Consider the following 17,531-nt stretch of genomic DNA (forward strand, 5'->3'; position numbering starts at 1 on the left):
AGCTAGCCTGAGGCATCCCCGCAGCCCCCAGAGTCATTAAGGGAGAGGGGGTCTCATTATCGGCTAACAGCTTCCCCACCGTTCCCAGGGCCCCAGAGGGAGCAGAGGAGGTGGGAGGAGGACCAGGTCTCCCCGTCCTGATTCCCTGTCTTTCATTACCAGAGTGGCCTGATATGCAAGCGAATTGTCTAAAAGTAGAATTTCAGGGGAGGTAAAAAGGGGAAAGTCAGAACTGAGGGATTCAGGATACCCCCTCCCAAATTCAGTCTGCACTTATATTTATATAAAATACCCAGCACAGGTAAATCCATAAAGATAGACATCCAATTAGTGGTTGCCCAGGGCTGGAGTCGGGGGGCAATGGTGAGTGACTGCTGGTGGGTAGAGGGTTTCCTTCTGGGGGGGTGAAAACTGTAGTCAAACTTGATAATGCTGACGGTAGCACAGCACTGCGAATGTACTAAAGTCACTGAACCATCAACTTTCAAATGGTCAATTTTATGTTATGTGTATTTTATAATTTTAAAAAATCAATCTCCTTCTCATTCCTGGCTATTTCATCAACATTTATTAACATGTGCTTTCTGCCCGGCATTGTACTGGGAGGGGAGGCCTGGTGCCACCCTGGCAACTCTGTCTTAGTGAGAGATGTCATGGTCAACAACTGTTTGAGGCCTGCATGCAAGGGGTAAAGGAATTTACCAAGACACGAGTGAGTTTTAAAAGGCAGATTTATTAAAGAAAGGAGGACATGCATTGCCAGGATGCAATGGGTAAGACAGCAGAAGGAAGGTTGTCTGCTGTCTGCAAAGAGGCAGGGGCTGGAGGGAAAGTTTTATAAGGTGGTGCTCCTTCAGCTGAGTGCTTGCAGACAGGATGGTTGGGCGCAGGTGGGCAGTGAGCTGAGTGCTTGCAAACAAGATGCTTGTGTTTAGATGGGCTGTGAGCTGAAAGCTTGTAGACAAGATGCTTGGGTGCAGGTGGGCTGTGAGCTGAGCACTTGTAACAGAATGCTTGGGTGCGGGCGGGCTGTGAGCTGAGCACTAGGTGCTAGCGGGCCTTTTGCAGTTGACCCCATTTCTCAGAACATTTGCTTCTCTCAACCCCAGATAAGCCCATTCTTTAAGTTTTCTTTTAACTCCTTAGGGCTCCACACGAAATGATGCTGGAGACCTTCAAGATGGCCTCCAGGGATGTTCTCCATCTGTCCTCCCCTTGTTCTGTGTCCAGGTTCATGGATCAAACCAACAAGAAGCCTTGTGCTCTGTCTTCTGGTTGACTTCAAGCAATGGGAAGCCCTTACAGGAGGCAAGAGGGATGAAAGAGGGTGAGGCCAGAGTATTTATTTCCTGGGGTGCCTCCCTGCATCCCCCTGCAGATTGGCCCTAGACTGCAGAGCACAAGGTCCTGGCTGGCAGCCCCCTCTAGGTTCCAGTAGTAACAGCTCCCTCCCCTCTCTGCATCTGCCCAGGAGTGGTAATAACTCCCAGATGCTGACTGCTCCACGTAACTGTATGGATTCTGCAATCCTGTATGGTTTCTTTACCCCCTACCACACCTTGACCCAACTCCCCTCAAACTGCCCAGTCTACCCTCCATCTTTCTCCAGGGGTTAGAGAGAATGCAACCCTCCGACTTGCTCTGCACCCCAGAAGGTGGATTTTTGTGGCTATCAATGGGCTGCCTGCCTTGGAGAATCTGGTGGGGTTGGCTTTGTGAAAGGAAAATAAATTTGGGGACCCCAAAATCACTAAGCCAAAGGGAAAAGTCAAGCTGGGAGCTGCTTAGGGCAAACCCCCCTGCCTTTCTATGCTTAAAAAGTTTGGGTGCGCCATCCTGAGTTTCTTTCTGTTCAGACTTCCCTCTTGATATGTATTTAGAAGAGGAAGAAGAAAAATAAGCAGGCAGGTAGTAGAGTATAATCACAATGGGATAGTATTCAGCCACAAAAAAAATAAGGAAATCCTGCCATTTGCAACCACATGGATGAACTCGGAGAACATGATATTACAGGAAATAAGCCAGATACAGAAAGACAAACACTGCATGATCTCACTCATATGTGGAATCCTAAAATGTTGAACTCATAGAAAAAGAGAGTAGAGTGGCCGAGTGTGGTGGCTCACACGTGTAATCCCAGCACTTTGGGAGGCCAAGACGGGTGGATCACCTGAGGTCAGGAGTTTGAGACCAGCCAGGCCAATATGGCGAAACTACGTCTCTACTAATAATACAAAAATTAGCTAGGCATGGTGGCACATGCCTGTAATCCCAGCTACTTGGGAGGCTGAGGTAGGAGAATTGCTTGAACCCGGAGGTGGAGGTTGCAGTGAGCCGAGATCATACCACAGCACTCCAGCCTGGGCAACAAGAGAGAAACTCCATCTCCAAAAAAAAAAAAAAAAGAAAGAAAGAAAGAAAGAAAAGGGAAGGGAAGGGAAGAAAAAGAAAGTAGAACAGTGGTTACAACAGGCTTGGGTGGTTGAGGAGATGTTGGTCAAAGGATGCCAAATTTCAGTTAGATAGGAGAAAAAAGTTCAAGAGATCTATTGTACAGCATGGTTACCCTAGTCTCAAAAAATGCTAAGCAAGCAGATGCAAATGCTTCACCACAAAAATGATAACTATATGAGGGAATGCATATGTTAATTGACTAGATTTAGTCATTCCACTATATATATACGATAAAACATTATGCTATACATGATATACAGATACAATTTGTGTGAATTTTTAAATTTTTAATTAAAACATATATTAAAAGTCCAGATCCCCAATGTTGGCATCAATAGTTGCTTAAGTGTGAACAAAAATACAATTTGACATTAAAAAAGTAAAGTATAGTAGTAGAAGTGTCCTCAGTTGACCTCATAGAAGAAGAGAGATGGTAGATCACTGGTAGATCCAGGAGCTAGGTCACCCCAGAAAAGAACATTAGACAGCAATATCATTGATGAAGAAGAGAGAGGGAAGGAAAAGGGGGTGTCCATTTTAAAGATCTTAAAGATTTTTTTTACTATCAAGGTAATTTATGTTCATTGCAGAAAATCTGAAAAATGCAGAAAGAATAGAAGGAAACACGGTAGAAAAAATTCAACCATATCCTATTTATAATCAACACTAAATTGTTGGTGAACTGCTTTCCAGGTGGAGATATTTGTCTTACTTCAAAATTAGAATCATGCCTACCTGCCACATGAATAAACCTTGAGGACAGTGGGCTAAGTGAAAGAAGCCAAATGCAAAAGGACAAGTATTGTATGATTCAACTTATATGAGATACATAGAATAGCCAAAGCAAAGACAAAAAGTAGAACATTGGTTACCAGGGACTGCAGAGTTGCAAGGACAATGGGGAGTTATTGTTTGATGGGCACTGAGTTTCATCTGGGGAAGACGGATGAAGGTGATAGTTGCACAACAATGTGATTGTACTTAATGCCACTGAACTGTACACTTAGAAATAGATACATTAGAATCCTGCCAATTGGTCAGTTTGTTCTCCTCCTCCTCCTCCTTCTCCTTCCCCTTCTTTCTTTCCTCCTCCTCCTCCCTCTCCTTCTCCTCCTCCCTCTCCTCCTCCTCCTCCCTCTCCTCCCCCTCCTCTTTCTTCTTCTTCCTCTTCTTGTTCTTCTTCTTCCTCTTCTTCTTCTTCCTCTCATTGTACCTTAAGCCGTTACTTCTATCTGACATGATCTTGATGGTTTATTTTAGTTTTTCATTTTTCCCACTGACTGACAAGCTCCAGGAGAGAAGAGAAACTTCATCTTACTGCTCCACTCTCCTGGCTCTTAGCCTGGTGCCTGACACAGAGCAGATGCTCAATAAATATTTGCCAAGTCACTCAATCAATCAATCAATCAATCAAGCCATTAGGAAAGAAAGATTTTCTAGTGGGCCCCCAAGTCTACTCTCCATCCTTCTCCAGGAGGTAGAAAGGATGCACCCCTCCAACTTGCTCTGCACCCCAGGAGGTGGATTTTTGTGGATATCAGTGGGCTCCCTTCCTTGGAGGATCTGGTGGGGTGTGAAAGGAAAATAAATCTTGGGACCCAGAAATCACTAAGCCAAAGGGAAAAGTCAAGCTGGGAACTACTTAGGGCAAATATGCCTCCGATTCTATTCCTAAAAAAGATAGCTACTAAGATAAAAGAGCTACATATCTCCCTCACAAGGAATTTCCTTGCAGGCAAAGGACAGACAGAACTCAGTCATCCCTCTGCTCACTGAGATAAATGCATATCTGCTTGCCTCCTTTGGAAAGGTGAATCAGAAACTCAAAAGAATGCAACCATTTGTCTCTTACCTACCTATGACCTGGAAGCCTCCTCCCTACTTTGAGTTGTTCCACCTTTCTGGATGGAACCAATGTACTTCTTACATATATTTACTGATGTCTCATGTCTCTCTAAAGTGTATAAAACCAAGCTGTGCCCAGACCACCTTGAGGGCATGTCATCAGGACCTCCTGAGGGTGTATCATAGGCACTCATTTTTAACTTTGGCAAAATAAACTTCCTAAATTGACTGATACTTGTCTCAGATATTTGGGATTCATAGCTTAAAAGAATCCCCAGAAAATGGCAACATTGGGGCAGATTAAGGCAGGAAACCAGGATATTAGAAGATGAGCTTCAGACAGCCAAGAGAACAAGTGGCTGCTTCTCTCTTGCTCTGCTATTTGAGATGCTTCTCCGGTGCACCTACCTGTGATAGGCAATGCCACACAGAGACAGGCCAGGGATAGGCAGGGGACCCTCAGCTGAAGGAGCAGAAGCCATTATATTAGTTTTCTAGGGCTGCCATAACAAATCACAGCAAATTGTCTGGTTGAAAGCCACAGGAATTTATTCTCACACAGTCTTGGAAGGCAGAAGTCTGAAATCAAGGTGTTGGTAGGGCTGTGCTCCTTCTGAAGCTCTGGAAGAGAATCTTCCCTTGCTTCATTCTAGTTTCTCATAGTTGCCAAGAATCCTGGGCATTTCTTGGCTTGTATATCCTCTACTCCAATCTTGATGTCTTTTTTTTTAATTGACAAGTAAAAATTGCATATATTTATGATGTACAATATGATGTTTGTGTGTGTGTGTGTGTGTATGCATTATGGAATGAATAAATCAAGCTATTAACATATGCATATAAACTAAAAATAAAATTCTATGCCCTACCAGCCATCTGAATGGACCCCTCTTGGCCAAGGGCATTCCAAAGTTAACCTGAAAAACTAGTTCGGGCCATGATAGAAAGACGGAATCAGACATGCCTCATTAAGCTCTCTTCCCTTTGGAATTCAGGCATAGCTGGCAAGCATTAACATTAAAACAGAGATCTTGGCCAGGTGTGATGGCTCACCCCTGTAATCCCAGCACTTTGGGAGGCCAAGGTGGGCAGATCACTTGAGGTCAGGAGTTCAAGACCACCCTGGCCAACATGGTGAAACCCTGTCTCTACTAAATATACAAAAATTAGCCAGTCATTGTAGCACATGCCTGTAATCCCAGCTATTCAGGTGGCTGAGGCAGGAGAATCACTTGAACCCAGCAGGCAGAGGTTGCAGTGAGCCAAGATCATGCCACTGTACTCCAGCCTGGGCAACAGAGTGAGACTCTGTCTCAAAAAACAAACAAAACAAAAACAACAACAACAAAAAAAACAGAGATCTTAAGACTTTTTGTAGCAATAAGACACCAAATTCCAAATTACTTTAGTATAGCATCACATGACAGATAGCAGGTCCTGAAAGAAATTGAGGTATTTTACTCTAAAATATATTTCTTTGACATATTTTGAAATGGCCCTGCAAAGCTGTCTCTTGTGAGGAAAATCTACACTCTTTGGAGCATCCGTTCTCCTTTCCAGGTCTTCTCCCTGATCCAGGAGAAAATTAACTGGGTCTAGAACCTTTTTAAGTCTGATAAGAAACATTTACTTATTTATTTATTTATTTATTTATTTATTTATTTATTTATTTATTTATTTTTAATGGAGTCTTGCTCTGTCACCCAGGCTGGAGTGCAGTGGCACTATCTCGGCTCACTGCAGCCTCCACCTCCTGGGTTCACGCCATTCTCCTGCCTCAGCCTCCCAAGTAGCTGGGACTACAGGTGTCCGCCACCACACCTGGCTAATTTTTTTGTATTTTTAGTAGAGACGGGGTTTCATCGTGTTAGCCACGATGGTCTCAATCTCCTGACCGCGTGATTCACCTGCCTCAGCCTCCCAAAGTACTGGGATTATAGGCGTGAGCCACCACGCCCGGCCAAGAAACATTTATAATCTACTCTCTCTGAAGCCTGCTACCTGGTGGCTTCATCTGCAAAATAAGAACCTTGGTCTCCACAACCCCTTATTTTAACCCAGACACTCTCTTCTATGGATTCCAGGTCTTTATATAAACTCTTTCAACCAATTGCCAATTGGAAAATCTTTGAATCCACCTATGACCTGGAAGCCCCCCAACTCCTACCCACCTCAAGTTGTCCCGTCTTTCTGAGTCGAACCAATATACACTTAACATGTATTGATTGATGTCTCTTGTCTGCCTAAAATGTATAAAACCAAGCTGTAGCCTAAAGACCTTGGGCACATGTCATCAGGACCTCTCCTGTGTCACAGGCCTGTCAATAACCTTGGCAAAATAAACTTCTAAACTGATTGAGACTCATCTGAGATACTTCTTGGTTTACATGCATTATCTCACATACTTATCATTTTTTTCTGGTGAGAACACTGCAAATCTCTTTCAGCAATTTTCAAGTACAGACAGTCTCCAACTTACAATGGTTCAACTTGTGATTTTTTGACTCTACAGTGGGGCAAAGTAGAAACCATCCTTTGAGTAGCCACACAATCATTCTTGTTTTCACCTTCAATACAATAGTCAATAAATTACATGAGATAGTCAACATTTTATTATAAAATAGGTTTTTTTGTTTTTTATTATTATACTTTAAGTTTTAGGGTACATGTGCACAACATGTGGGTTTGTTACATATATATACATGTGCTATGTTGGTGTGCTGCACCCACTAACTCGTCATTTAACATTAGGTATATCTCCTAATGCTATCTCTTCCCCCTCCCGCCACCCCACAACAGGCCCCGGTGTGTGATGTTCCCCTTCCTGTGTCCATGTGGGAATTGAACAATGAAAAATAGGTTTTGTGTTAGATGACTTTGCTCAACTCTAGGCTAATGTAAGTGTTCTGTGCATGCTTAAGGTAGATGAGGCTAAGCTATGGTGTTCCGTAGGTTATATGTATTAAATGCATTTTGACTTATGACATTTTCAACTTATGATGGGTTTATCAGGATGTAACCTTATCATAAGTTGAGGAAAATCTCTATGCAATATACTGTTATTAACTATAGTTGCCACGATGTATAACAGATCTGTTGAACTTATTCTTCTCTTCTAACTAAAATTTTGTGTCTTCTGACCAACATCTCCCCAACTGCCCCCAATCCTAGCCTCTGGCAACCACCATTTTATTCTGTTTCTATGAGTTTGTCTTTTTTACCTTCCACATATAAGTGAGAAGATGCAGTATTTGTCTTTGTGCCTGGGTTATTTCATTTAGCCTAATGTCCTCCAGCTTCATCCAGGTTGTTGCAAATGACAGGATTTCCTTCTTTCTAATGGCTGAATAGTATTCTATTGTGTATATGTGCCACATTTTCTTTATCCAACCTGATGGACTCAGGTTCATTCCATATCTTGGCTACTGTGAACAGTGCTGCAATAAACATGGGGAGTGCAGATATCTCCTTGACATATTGATGCCATTTCCTTTGTTGATCATCATGTTTTCACACGGCATTCTCCCCATGCATCTCTGTTCTCTTATACACATGGCCAACTTGTCATAAGGACACCAGTAGGATCCACCCCGCTCCAGCACCACCTTACCTTACTTACATCTGCAATGACCCTAATTCCAAATAACATCACATTCACATGTACCACAGGGGAGGACTCCAACATATCTTTTTCTGAGAGGCACAATTCAACCCATAACAGTAGATAAGCCGTTTCAACAGTTCTTCTTCCCACCTAATTTGGGTTATCCCACAAACAGAAAAGATGTTTGAAGGTTGAACAGCTAGAACAGGAATGTTCATAGCAGAAGCAGAAGAAAGTCCTTGGTTGGTCCACACACATGGAGTATGTTTTAGCATGACAGAGCAGCCATCATTACGTCACTCAACGAACAAATATTAAGGGTCTACTTTGTTCCAGTTTGTTCCCAAACTGGGCTGGCAACTGTAGATTCAGTAATAACTAAGACAAATGAGATGCCCACCAAGGAGCTGACATTCTAGAGAGGGAAGGAAAAGAATTACAATCTGACAAGAGCTACGAGGGGAGGAGGGATGGCGTATAGCCCGGTGGTGTGAGACCTCAAACTGAGTGGTCAGAGAAGAGTTCTTTAAGAGATAATATTTGAGCAGAGACCCAAAGCAAGAAAGGGAGAAAGCCATATAAAAACGCAGAATAAGAACATTTCAGAGGAGAAAGAACATTTCAGAGAGGGGAAAAACAAATGCAAAGACTATGAGAATAAACACGGATGGTGAGCACATCATGACTGATCCTTTATGATCTTTGGACAGAGAGGTGGGAGATGGAAGGAAAGGTGGGATGGGGCTGGATGGTAAGAAAGTGGGATTCTGTAGATTCTGGTAAGGAACTTGGATGCCATTCTAAACCTGAGGTTCACTTCATTGAACCTACCTATTGGTTGTAAAGCCACAGTCTTCCTAACCTTTTTATTTTCTTGAGACAGGGTCTCACTCTGTCACTCAGGCAGGAGTGCAGTGGCACAATCAGGGCTCATTGCAGCCTTGACCTCCCTTGGCTCAGGTGATTCTCCTTCTTCAGCCTCCAGAGTAGCTGGAACCACAGGCACACACCATAATGCCCTGCTAATTTTCCATTTTTTGTAGAGCCAGGGTTTACCGTGTTGCCCAGATTGGTCTCAAACTCCTGGGCTTAAGCAATTCACCCGCCTCAGTCTCCCAAAGTGCTGGGATTACAGTTGTGAGCCACCACACCTGGCCCTAACCTAACTATGAATACCCAAATTCACTAATGTGAAAAAGATTTTCCAAGGAAAAAGTGAGGAATGAGAAGTGAATGGAGAATGAAAACCTGATGCACAAGCTATTTCTCTTTTTTTTATTTTATTATCGTTTTATTTTGTTTTGAGACAGGATCTTGCTGTGTTACCCAGGCTGGAGTGCAGTGGTGCGATCATAGCTCACTGCAGCCTCCATCTCCTGGGCTCAAGTGATCCTCCCACCCCAGCCTCTTGAGTAGCTCAGATTCCAGATATGCACCACCACATCCAGCTGTTTTTTGTTTGGTTTGGTTTGGGTTGGGTTAGGTTTTTTGTTTTGTTTTGTTTTTTGTTTTTAAGAAACAGGGTCTTGCTATGTTGCCCAGGCTAGCCTCAAACTCCTGGCTTCAAGCAATCCTCCTACCTCAGCCTCCCAAAGTGCTGGAATTATAGGCATGAGCCACCATGCCTGGCTTGGATTTCTTCAGAGTGAGCAAGTGAAAGAGCAAGCAAGAGAGAGCAGAACAGAAGCCATGATCGCTTTGTAACCTAATCTCAGAAGCAGCATCTGTCATGTTTGCCATAGGCTGTTGGTTACAAGTGACACATCAGGTCCAGCCCACACTCAAGGGATTACACAGGGCATGAGGATCAGGAGGTGAGGACCATTCAGGGCCATCTGAAGATGCCTAACCCAGCTGAAAAAGAAACCCATCATATTTGAGGGGTGGATGGCGGACAACCAGCTAGTAAAGAACACAGAGTAGAGGTGAAAAAGAAAACATGTGAAAGAGCACAGGGGAGGGGATTCAAGTCACAGAGGGCTGACAATTTCAAAGCTACCAGGAGGTCAAGTTGAGCAGGATAGAAAAGAAACTGGAATTTGTCCATTGCAGGAAGACATTGATGATGGATGCCTGAGCCATTATTTTTGTTTGTTTGTTTGTTTGTTTGTTTGTTTTCGGTTTGTGTTTTTCGTTTTTGTCTTTTTGTTTTTTGTGGGATTTTGTTGTTGTTGTTGTTGTTATTTTGTTTTTTGTAATAGAGTCTCTGTCTCACCCAGGCTAGAGCACAGTGGCACAATCTCAGCTCACTGCAACCTCCGCCCCCCGGGTTCAAGCGATTCTCATGACTCAGCCTCTTGAGTAGCTGGGATTACAGGCATGTGCCACCACGCCCAGCTAATTTTTGCATTTTTGTACAGACGGGGTTTCACCATGTTGGCCAGGCTGGTCTCGAACTCCTGGCCTCAACTGATCTGCCTACCTCGGCCTCCCAAAAAGCTGGGATTACAGGCATAAGCCTGAGTCATTTTGAGGGACTGACCAGGGGTATAGCCATAGACACAGGCCCTTGTCACTCACTGACCAGCAAGGTCACTGCCTTTGCAGGAGATGACAGGGAAGAACCAGGAAGCACCTCCTCTCCCAGCCTGGGGCTTCCCACCATCTCCTGACACCTCCACCAGAAAAGTGACCTCATTTCTCAAAGACAAAACAGATTCTAGGTCATATCCCCCTGGAATGAGAGACCAATTGATGTGATTATCTCCAAGAGAAAGAGGGGCACCTACTAAAAGTAGAACCTGGTGTCCCAGAAGGGAAGACATCGGGGAACCTAAAAAGGGGTCTCTGATAATTACCTGCCAAGATTTCACAGCGAAGGGCATCTCCATGTAATGCCAAAAAAAAAAAAAAGAAAAGAAAAGAAAAGAAAAAAGGCTAGAAGTTTTAGAAGGTGCTCCTTCTTCATCCATTCTGCAATTTCACTCGATTTCACCCAAAAGCAGAATTCTGCTCCCTACATTGCATGAATCAGTATATAGAACAGGTGGCCCCAGCAAAGATGGTTGCAAAAAGGAATTTCTATAAAGTGTTCTTTATTATAAAAATCAAGAGAGCTGCCAGGTGTGGTGGTTCATGCCTGTAATCCTAGCACTTTGGGAGGCCAAGCCAGGTGGATTGCCTGAGCTCAGGAGCTCGAGACCAACCTGGGCAACATGGAGAAACCCCATCTCTACTAAAATACAAAAAATTAGCCGGGCATGGTGGTGAGCCCCTGTAGTCCCAGCTACTCAGGAGGCTGAGGCAGGAGAATTGCTTGGACCCAGGAGGAGGAGGTTGCAGTGAGCCGAGATCACACCACTGCACTCCAGCCTGAGCAACAGAGCAAGACTCTGTCTCTAAAAAAATTAATAATAATGCATAAATAAAATAAATAAAAATCAGAGAGCTAATTTCACAAAGAAATATAACTCCCTACTGGCCTGAGTTAGAAGTATTTGGGCTTCAGTATATTGGGAGCAGGGAAATATTTATAGTTGTGTATATGCATGCACATACACCCACACTCACACACACACAGAGGCATGGTGGGGGAATGAATGTGGAAATGGTTAGAGTGAAATCAAGAGCAAGTTCAGAATAAGCATCTCTGGATAGTAAAATAAAAAATAAGGCTGGCCATGGTGGCTTGTGGCCATAATCCCAGCACTTTGAGAGGGTGAGGCAGGAGGATGGCTTGAAGCCAGGAGTTCAAGACCCAGCCTGGGCAACATAGCAAGACCTCACCTCTACAAAAAAAAAAAAAAAAAGTCAATTGTGATGGCATGAACCTGTAGTTCCAGCTACTCAGGAGGCTGAAGCAAGAGATCTCTTGAGACCAGGAGTTGGAGGCTTTAGTGAGCCAAGATTGTGCCACTTCATTTCAGCCTGGGTGGCAGAGTGAGACTCTGTCTCCAGGAAAAAAAAAAAAGATTCTTATTCATTTCATTATGTTTCCCATATTTTATACATTTTATACAAGGTGCATACCTTGCTTTCATAGCTTATTTGTTAGTTTAAGAGAGGTATTTAGGCTTGGAGAGTAGTGAAAAATTTTCCCAGTCCTCGGTCTTATGTACATAATATTTCTGTAGGATTTTTTGAACATCATTGTTTCTGTTCAGACCCACGCAGGTGAATCACTTGGAAAATGAGAGCTAATCCCAGACCGGCAATGAATGGTTCCTTCCAGACAGGCCAGGCACAGTTGCTCACATCTGAAACCCCAGAGCTTTGGGAGGCCAAGGCGGGAGGATTGTTTGAGCCCAGGAGTTTGAGACTAGCCTGGGCAACATAGCAAGATCGTGTCTCTACAAAAACATTTTTAAATTAGCCAGGCATCGTAGCACATGCCCGTAGGGCCAGCTACCCAGGAGGCTGAGGCAGGAGGATTGTTTAAGCCCAGAAGTTCAAGGTTGCAGTGAGCCATGATGGTACCACTGTACTCTACTATGTGTGACAAAGCAAGACCCTGTCTCAAAAAAAAAACAAAAAACAAAACAAAACAAAACAAAAAAGCAGGGCACGGTGGTGGCGGTCAGGAGTTCGCGAATAGCCTGGCCAACAATGGTGAACAAATTGTTCTACTAAAAATACAAAAAATTAGCTGGGCGTGGTGGTGGGCATCTGTAATCCCAGCTACTCAGAAGGCTGAGGCAGGAGAATCACTTGAACCTGGGAGGCATAGGTTGCAGTGAACCGAGATCGCGCCACTGCACTCCAGCCTGGGCAACAAGAGTGAAACTCCTTCTCACAAAAACAAAAAAACAAAAAAACAAAAAAAACCAGATAACTCACCTGTTCTTCAAATACATATCAGGCTAGAGAAGTGTCCAAAATGGGTCATCAAAGCCAGGAGCTAGCAGTGAGTTTTTGGAAGTTGATATAGAGAATGGAAACTGGGGTTGGGAGATGGAAATGAGAAGTTGGTCTGATTAAGCAATGGTCTGCACCAATTCAATGCTTAGATAATAGTATCATATACTAGCAGCGTGTTGGTGTCAGTGTGTTAAACCAATAAAAAGCCAGAATGTAACAGCCTGCATAGCCCTAATGCATTTCACCAGAGAGCCATGTGGAAGCCAAAATCCTCACATGCAGATCTGGCATGAGGAAACTTCCTAAGCGTCTCTCAGGTAGCTTGGTACAAGTTCTGCCCAACAGAGGTGCTTCATACACCAGGCAGCAAGCCTACCCAAATGAGATCCCCTGGTTGGGAAGGTGGACGTACTTCATGAACAAAGCAAAGGTAGATGGTTGTGTGCAGAAGGTCATCTCACGTGAGGTGTCTCCCCAGTTCTTTGTGAAACCTTCTCTGGACCTCTTCTGGTTTTGAAATAGCTCATTCATGGATTCATTCCATTAATAAAAGTCAAAAGTAAACACTTACATAATGCTTACTAGGTGTCAGCCATGGTGCTAAGCACTTCATTCATATTAACTCATTGTCCCCATGCCACAATCCTATTATCTGAGTTGACAGATAGGGCAACGCAGGCACAGAGATGTTAAGTGAATTGCTCGAGATCACGTAGACAGCAAGTGGCAGAATCATAATTTGAATCCTAGTTCATCTGGATCCAGAATACAGACCATAATATTCTCCTGACGCTCATGAAAATTTGTTGAACCAGATACCACTGGTCCCAGCAGCAAATGACTGTGCTAACCCCACATTCCCAAGCCTCCATCGCCAAAGGTTATCTGGCCCCATTTCTTGCTAGTGGCCCTAAAGAACATAACGGCGGGTCTCCAGGATGGCTGGCGTGGGAGTCGCTGGTTGCCCGTCTTATTCCCCCCACCCCCCATTACTGAATGATCCCTTGATTACAAACCCAGGGTCATTCATTCTTTCTTGACTGTCGCACCTCTCATTCACTCAATACGAAAATATTTGGACAGGCACGGTGGCTCAAGCCTGTAATCCCAGCACCTTTGTAGGCCGAGGCAGGAGAATTACTTAAGGCCAGGAGACCAAGACCAGCCGGGGAAACATAGCAAGACTCTGTCTCTACAAAAAAAAAAAAAAAAAAAGAAAAGAAACTTTAAAAATAAGCTATGCATGGTGGCACATGCCCGTAGTCCTAGATACTTGGGAGACTGAGAGTGAGAGGATCCCTTGAGTCCAGGAGGTCGAGGCTGCAGTGAGCCATGATCGTGCTACTGCACTCCAGCCTGGGTGACAGAGTGTGATCCTGTCTGAAAAAATAAAATAAAATAAAAATAAAACATGTATTGATTCTTCCACTTACGTATTCCTCTAATAAGTACGTATTGAGTGCTTGCCATGAGCCACTATCTGTGCTGGGTGCTCGGTGGTGGAATACAATGGTAAATAGGAGTGGCGAGATCAATGCCCTCATGAAGCTCACAAGTGAAAAACAAATGTCCATCATTGGTCAGATGGATAAACAAAGTTATGGTATATAAATGCAATGGAATATGATTCAGCCATGAAAAGGACGGAAGCACTGATCCGTGGTACAACATGGACAAATCTGGAAAACACGATGCTGAGTGAGAGAAGCCAGATACAAAAGGCCACATAGTGTGAGATTCCATTGACATGAAATGTCCAGAACAGGCAAATCTACAGAGACAGGGAGCAGATGAGTGGTTACCAGGAGCTGAGGGGACAGGGGAATGAGAGTGAGCGCTCGTGGGGATGAGGTTTTATTTGGGGATTGGTGAAGTGTTCTAGAATTCGATACAAGTGGTGATTGCACCACATTGTGAAGGTGTTAATGCCTCTGAATTGTGCACCTTAAAGTCATTCATTGAATTTATGAAAATTTCATCTCACAAAAAAAACAAGTAAAATGATCATAGCATGCGATTGATTCCATCCGTTTCTTTATCCTATGTGTAATAAGGACCCACTATGTGCTATGAACTATACAGACACTGAGGATACAAGACTAGCATGCTTCCCGTTCTAGAGGCTCTTAGAGTCAATCATCAGAGAAATGCCAATTAAAATCACAATGAGAGGCCGGGCACGGTGGCTCATACCTGTAGTCCCAGCACTTTGGGGGGCCGAGATGGGTGGATCATCTGAGGTCAGGAGTTTGAGACCAGCCTGGCTAACATGGTGAAACCCCATTTCTACTAAAAATACAAAAATTAGCCGGGTGTGGTGACGCGCACCTGTAATCCCAGCTACCTGGGAGGCTGAGGCAGAAGAATCGCTTGAACCCAGGAAGCAGAGGTTGCAGTGAGTCGAGATCATGCCACTGCACTCCAGCTTGGGCAACAAGATCAAAAGTCTGCCCCCCCCAGAAAAAAAACCAACCACCCACACACAATGAGTCTGGGTGCAGTGGCTCAGGCTTATAATCTCACCATTTTGGGAGGCTGAGGTGGGAGGATTGCTTGAGCCCAGGAGCCTGAGACCAGCCTGGGCAATGTTAGCAAGACTCTGTCTTTACACAGAATTTAAAAATTAGCCAAGTGTGGTGGCGTGCGCCTATAGTCCTCGCTTCTTGGGAGACTGAGGCAGAAGGATGGCTTGATATCAGGAGTTGGAGGCTGCAGTGAACCATGATCCCCCCACCGCACTCCAGCCTGGGCCACAAAGTGGGACTCAGTCTCTTTAGAAAAAGAGAGATATGTATATACAGAATATCTATTATTTTAAAAGTAAAAAGAAAAAAAACAGAGGTTGGCAACGATGCAGAGAAAAGGGAAAGCTTATACACTGTTGGTGGGGATGCAAATTAGTACAACCTCTAGGGAAACAGATGGCAATTTCTCAAAGAACTAAAAACAGAACTGCCCTTTGATCCAGCAATCCCACTGCTGGGTATATACCTAAAGGAAAAGAAATCATTATATTAAAAAGACATCCACACTTACATGTTTATGGCAGTACTATTCACTATAGCAAAGTTATGGAATCAACTTATGTGCCCATTAGCAGATGATTGGATGTTAAAATATGGTATACAAGCTGGGTGCGGTGATTCCCCCCTGTAATCTCAGCATTTTGGGAGGTCGAGGAAGTCGAATTGCTTGAGTCCAGGAGTTTGAAACCAACCTGGGTAACATGGCAAAAACCCCACCTCTACTAAAAAAACAAAAATAATTAGCGTTTTTTTTTTTTTTTTTTTTTTTTTTTACAGGCAGGCACCTGTAATTTCAGCTATTCAGGAGGCCAAGGTGATGGAATCAGCTGAGCCTGGGAGGCAGAGGTTGCAGTGAGCCGAGACCATGCCACTGCACTTCAGCCTGGGAAACTGGAGTGAGACCTTGTCTCAAATATATAAACATATATATAAAATATACATATATGTTATCTAGAGAGATCACATAGATATACTATCTAGATAGCATATATATATTGGATACAAATGCCCTGTAAATAGCATATCTATCATATATCTAGATAGTATATATATATCACATAAATATGCTATCTAGACAGCAAATATATAGCATATCTATCATATATCTAGATAGTATATATATATCACATAAATATGCTATCTAGACAGCATATATATAGCATATCTATACCAAATACATATGCCTTATATATAGCATATCTATCACATAGATATGCTATCTAAATAGCATATATATCACATAGATATGCTATCTAAATAGCATATATATCACATAGATATCTATATATCTATAAATATCATATATAGCTATCTAGATAACATATATATCACATAGATATCCTATCTACATAGCATATATATATAGCATACATGTCACATGCATGTGCTGTATATATAGCAGATATATATCACATATGTATGCCGTGGAATACTTACTCAGCCATAAAAAACAGTGAAATCATGTCTTCTGCAGCAACATGGAGGGAGCTAGAGGCCATTATCTTAAGTGAAATGACCGAGAAATAGAAAGTCAAAAAAACTCATGTTCTCACTTCTAAGTGGAAGCTAAACCGTGGGTACACATGGACAAACAAGAGTGGAAAACAGACATTGGAGGCTCCTGTAGGTAGAAGGGTGAGAAGGGGGTGAGGGATACAGTACTACCTATTGGCTACAATGTACACTATTTGGGTGATGATTGCACTAAAAGCCTAGTCTTCACCACTACGAAATATATCCATGTAGCAAAACTGCACTTGTATCCCAAATCCATAAAAATAAAATTTTTTTAAAGGCTCTTAATTCTTCTAGGGCATGTGAGAGATGCCCAAAAGTTAAAAAGTAAACCAATAAATGAATAAGATAATTTCAGATAGTGGTGAGTGCTATGAAGACACGAAAGAAAATGTAAGACTAAGCCAGGCATGGTGGCTCACGCCTGTAATGCCAGCACTTTGGGAGGCCGAGGCAGGAGAATCACGAGGTCAGGAGTTCGAGACCAGCCTGGCCAACATGGCGAAACCCCGTCTCTACTAAAAAAAAAAAAAATACAAAAAATTAGCTGGGCATGGTGGTGGGCGCCTGTAAGCCCAGCTACTCAGGAGACTGAGGCAGGAGAATCTCTTGAACCCGAGAGGTGAAGATTGCAGTGAGCCCAGATCGCACCACTGCACTCCAGCCCAGGCGACAGTGCAAGACTCTGTCAAAAAAAAAAAAAAAAAAAAAAAGAGAGAGAGAAAAGAAAAGAAAAGAAAACGTAAGACTAAAAGAGCTACTTTTGGGTAGTCAAGAACACCAAGAACCCA

The 17,531-nt window shown here is 43.3% G+C and overlaps 1 long non-coding RNA gene across 1 annotated transcript; it reads right to left on the reverse strand.

Moving 5' to 3' along the window:
* Nucleotides 1-713: 713 nt before the first annotated feature.
* LOC129528919 (uncharacterized) lies at nt 714-16,970 on the reverse strand. Its single transcript, XR_008674192.1, has 2 exons — nt 16,663-16,970; nt 714-1,298 (listed from the first exon to the last, which is right to left on the reverse strand). It is a non-coding gene; the product is annotated as an uncharacterized lncRNA (long non-coding RNA).
* Between the last annotated feature and the right edge of the window lie 561 nt (nt 16,971-17,531).

Source organism: Gorilla gorilla, chromosome 20 (assembly GCF_029281585.2).
Source record: "Gorilla gorilla gorilla isolate KB3781 chromosome 20, NHGRI_mGorGor1-v2.1_pri, whole genome shotgun sequence".
NCBI classification, from domain to species: Eukaryota; Metazoa; Chordata; class Mammalia; order Primates; family Hominidae; genus Gorilla; species Gorilla gorilla.